Genomic DNA, 5,400 nt, shown 5'->3' on the forward strand with positions numbered 1-5,400 from the left:
TATTTGGAACTATTAAATAGTCTAAAAAGAGAGAAGAGAAAAAAATAAATAAACAAGAGAGTCATGGTTAAAGTATCTGTCCCTTTGTTCCCAATGTGTAGTGTGGAACAAGCCTGTAATTCCAGCATTCTGGAGGCACAGACAGGAAGATCAGAAGTTCATAGATATCCTTGGCTACATAACAAATTCAAGGCTAGCGTAGCTACATAAGACCCTAACTCAATCAACAAAATGGGGAAAACATTCACAATTTGTCCTTCTCTCACAGATCAGATCATTTTGGTGGCACCAAGCCTTACTTCTGAGTTCTCTCTCTCTCTCTCTCTCTCTCTCTCTCTCTCTCTCTCTCTCTTTTTGTTTTACCTTTTTAACACACTGTGATATAGGTAGAAATATGAAATCAGGGAAAAGTGAAAGTTGGCTGAAACCTTGGCACATTATCAGCACAATGGAATTGCAAACCACAAACCCTCCAGGCTAAGATGTTTCTAGAATAAGGGGAGATATTCTTCACTATATGGAATTGTTGCAAGTTGTGGGGATTCCGGTGACTCACATAAACACTCATAACCTGTTTGATTACTGAGAATATCATTACTACTGCACAAATAGCAAGGCTGTTCCCCTTAGCTTTCATAATTTCACTTTACAGGCCCCTTGGTGTTTTGACTGCTTTTTTGCATAGATTGTTACTAGAAGGAGGAGGAGGAAGAGGAGGAGGAAGAAGAGGAGGAGGAAGAAGAAGAAGAAGAGGATGAGGAAGAGGAGGAGGAGGAAGAGAAAGATTCTGAATTATTTTGCATTCCATTCACAGTTGTGCATATTATCAACACACATATGCGAATATTATCAATAATACTTACTTCTGTGACAGAATACAAATGAAAATGTCATTTTGAGTTGAACATGCAGGGAACTTGAGCAGTTAGATCTGAGTGGTCCGGTGCCCAGAGTAGAGTGGGGAGGGTTTCCTCAGCTGCTCACTACGCCATACACTTAAGTCTTGGATCAGCAGAGAGTTTGGGAGAATAGCAATCCGAGCACAACAGATGGCGGTGACTTGACAACTTATCCTGGTACAGGAGGCAAACAGTGATGGCGGCAAATCAGAGTGTGCGTAGACTTGGAATACAAATGAGACGAGCGTCAACCTGACAAATGTGTCCTCCTCGCTGCTTCTAATTATGCCTCAGAAGAGCGATTTTTAATGAACAATCAAAAATCCAATAGAGTGAACTTCTGATTAACTGTAAATACAGAGCATAAAATATGTGGGTGATATCTTAAAAATAATAAACAGCTTTAGAAGTTGTTGCAGGAAGCAGAGGAGCCAACACTCTCTCACACAGCACATACTTCTGAGCTTCATGCTCTGCTCCAAGACTTGAAGGCACTGTGAGCTATAGTATTAGTGACTTGAGTTTCATGTATAGATGAGGAAGCAGCCTCAGTTTACAATGCATAGAACTTAGATTATGCTTTTATATTTCTCTTACGCATAATCCTAGGTGGGTTCGTGGATTTGTTGTTGGCATTTCCTCAGTGAAATACATCCTGATTTGAAGGCAATTGACACTTTTTCAAGTAGGAGGATTCTTAAAACCTTGCAAACCTTAAAAAGAGTAGACAGAAAAAACACCTTCATTTTCACCTTATGTATGTTGTGACATGACCTTGAAAATGTTATTTAGCCAGGCATTGGTGGTGTATGCCTTTAATCCCAGCCCTTGGGAGGCAGAGGCAGGTCGACTTCTGAGATCAAGGCCAGCCTGGTCTACAGGACAGCCAGGGCTATACAGAGAAACCCTGCATCGAAAAACCTAATATATATTATATATATATAATTTAGATACATGAGTACTTAAGCTAGAAGGTTGTGCTCAATGCTTCCCACATTAGCCACTGAATCATCGCAAGCCTCCATGGCATATAGGACTGGCCTCATTGCTTAAATGAAAAACTTGGAGGAAGAGCAGATGTAACAACTTATTCATGTTTCTCACCCATTAAGGGGAAAAGGCTTGGATGGAGCCTGCTGTCTCTATTGAGGCTACCCCTTGGTGTTTACATCATCCTGGAAGCAGAGCTAAACCATAGTATGCTTGACCTTGCGAGCCAGAAATAGCAGCACATATCTGTAATTCCAGTACTGAGGGAGATGACAAGAGAATCAGGAGTTTGTGGCCACTTTAGGTACCTAGATTCAAGAAACTCCATCTAAGAAAACCCAGAAAATAGCAAAACTTGGAAATTGTATTCCTGGAAAAGTGGCTCACAATCTTCCGAGAAATATCTTGCTGCTAAGGAGCATAGAGTTGGAGAGGATGCTAAAGTCAATGTGCATTGAGAAATCAGCACACGGACAAGCAGAGGTTGGAAGCAGGACTCGCTGGTTAAAAGCACTTGCTGTTCTTTCAGAGGAGCCAATTCAGTTCCAGGCAATCATATCGGTGATGTACAGCTATCTCTAAGTCCAGTTCCACAAGTTCTGATGCCTCTGGCTTCCAAAGACACCTGCACTCTTGTACACACACCCATGTGTAGGCATCTACACATAATTTATAATCAAAGGAAATCTTTAAGAAAAGAAAATGCAAGTGTTAAATTGAAGAAGAGAAAGAAAAAAAAAACCCAGGAAAGTATACAGAGTCCCCGATGAACAGAATCCAGGCAGTTCATCGAAGACATGGCAAACAACATGAAAACATGAGACAGACCTGAACATCACTGGAGTTGGAGTACACTTCTAGAGCCCAGAGCATAAACTCTGTTTTCTAGCTTTGACTTCAAGGAGAGCAGTGTTATCTTGAAGAATGTTCTGCTGAGAAACCGGGTTCAGGGTGCAAAGATGTTGAAATGGATGCAAACGAAGTAGACTCTCTTGTTTGGACAGCCCCTTTGAATAGAGGTTGAAACCAATTGACGGGAAAATTTAACTAATCGCTGGAGCAAAGTGAAGCAATGGAGAGTAGACTGTCCTGAGTCTAGGAAATGTAGAGATCATAGAGATGGGCTAAGATGGCAGCAGATTCACACACTTGCAAGGTGTGCTGGGCAGGAAGGCAGCTTGCAGAGTGGAGGAAACAGAACACAGCCTAAAATCAACTCTTGTGCTTATTCACCAAATTCTGCCATTCTGAAAAGAAAACCTCTGACACTTAGAGCAGTAATGTATCAGTAGGGCTGGGGCTCACCTCCACATGTGCACAACAGGCTGTCTATGAGCTGAGCTCTCCAAAAATTGTCTTCATGTAGTTCAGTAGCAAATGGTACTACATCAAGAAGCAGACACAGCCCTCTGATGAATTTTTTAATCTTGATTTCAGAATCATTAAGTTGTAGCATTCCTGTAATAGAGATTTTGTTGAAATTCTTCACATTTCAGGAAAGCCTGACTGCTTCATTCTCCTTCCAGTCAGTAAACCCACTGTGCATAACTTTTAAATTTCCTGTCTGAAAAAAACCAAGTTCCATGCACAAATCCATAGACAGTATGATTCTGATCTGCCCTTTTGTTTAAAAAAATAAATAAATAAACATCAAAACCACTGTGTTTCTTTTCAAAGACTTTACTGGTAGCTAGCGTCACATTTCTGTCTAAAAGGCATACCCCAGGAAAGGTGGCAGCGTGAGGGGTGGATTATTTTAGTTTGGTTTTGTTTGGTTGGGTTCAGTTGTTAGTGTGCTGGTTTTGTTTGACTTAGATATGTCGACCAAAATATATCCACTATGTATGTGCTTAAAAAAGTAAAGTATACAAAGACAAGGCATTGTTCCCAGTTTGTCATTAAAATGAGAACTAAACAAACAAAGTGCACAGAGCTCATGGAAACTGTCTTTCAGGTAACACGGAGGAAGGAAAAACACCAACCAAAACAGAGAAAATAGCTCAGCATCCTCTTACAATGCTTCTCTCTCTCTCTCTCTCTCTCTCTCTCTCTCTCTCTCTCTCTCTCTCTCCCTGCCCTTCTCATTGAAAAATCCCCAAACCCTTGCTGATTTTCCTTTGCTTATTAACCTCGTCTCCATTACTATCTATCTACCTTAGAGCTGTCTAGGTGAATTGAGTGGCTATACATCGTGAAAAGGGATTTATTTGATGGACTTACACAGTATGGTCTAGAGAGTTCGACACAGGCCGTATGAAAACTGGATAAATTTAGAATCCAGAGACACCATAATGCCCTCCAGGATATATGCCTCAGAAGTCACCATGTCACTGTAAAGGCCTAGAGGATTGCTCAAGAGTTGCTGGTCTTCGGTACACTTTGGAAGAATGAGGAAGCTGCAGTCCAACCCCTGTGGCAGGGGCAGCTACAGTGGAGTAAACATAGACAGCAGCAAGAAGCCAACAGAGGCAAGCAAGAAGCACTGACCTTGCCTGGATATCTTTACACCTGGCTGCTGCCAGAGGGCCCTTCTTACCCTGAGGGAGAGTCTTTGCCCCTAGTTAATCCTGCTTGGAAATGTCCTCATGTACAGTCCTATAGGCCTATCTCTGTTGACAATAGATGCCATCAAATAGAATCAAGATTGAGCCTAGTTAACACTAACTCCTTTAGAACCTGAAATAGGCTGAGCTAAGGTGTAAACTTTCAGAGTTCCTTCTCACTCAAAATATATAAAAACCTATTGTATATTGGTGCATTGTATCGTCTGTAAAGTAGCATAACTCAATTATTTGAGGAGTAATCCTGTTCCATTATATTATACAGATGCCACATGTATTATAATACTTGTCTCCTCTAGACTATTTTCAGCAAAGATTATGTAGCTCGTGATTTTCCAAGCACACAATGTGATTTGGGACCCTGTTAACATTTTTAAACTGCTTCTAGGATGAATACAGACCCTATTTTATTGAAATCTTCAAGCTTGGGCAGGATCTCTTTCGACAAGAGATGAAAGGGAAGGGACACCAACAATGACTATAAAACACAGGACACACTTGAGGCAGGAAGAAAGGTCACTGCCCTCCTCCAGACTTTGATCTCCATATGTCTGATCAGAACTATACATTATTTACTCACATGGTAGACTGTGAAACCTTTTTCCATCAAAAAGTATGTATCACAAATAGTATTATGTATAAGTATCTATATTTCTATGTAAGATATATATATATATGTATATGTGTACATATACATATATATAATATACACAAATCAACAAACTATTACCTTTAGTCACGATAGAGTAGGGCATGTTAAAATTCTATCTGTCAGTAATTCTGTTTCAAAAAAACATTAACAATCAGATGAAATTCCACTAGTTTCTACTGATTACAATTCTGATCTTGTCTGCACTCTACTGAATGATCATTAAAGATAACTTATAGATATATAATATAGATATATGTGAAAATGAATATATATATATATATATATATATATATATATA

Source organism: Mus pahari, chromosome 4 (genome assembly GCF_900095145.1).
Source record: "Mus pahari chromosome 4, PAHARI_EIJ_v1.1, whole genome shotgun sequence".
In the NCBI taxonomy this organism is placed as follows: Eukaryota; Metazoa; Chordata; class Mammalia; order Rodentia; family Muridae; genus Mus; species Mus pahari.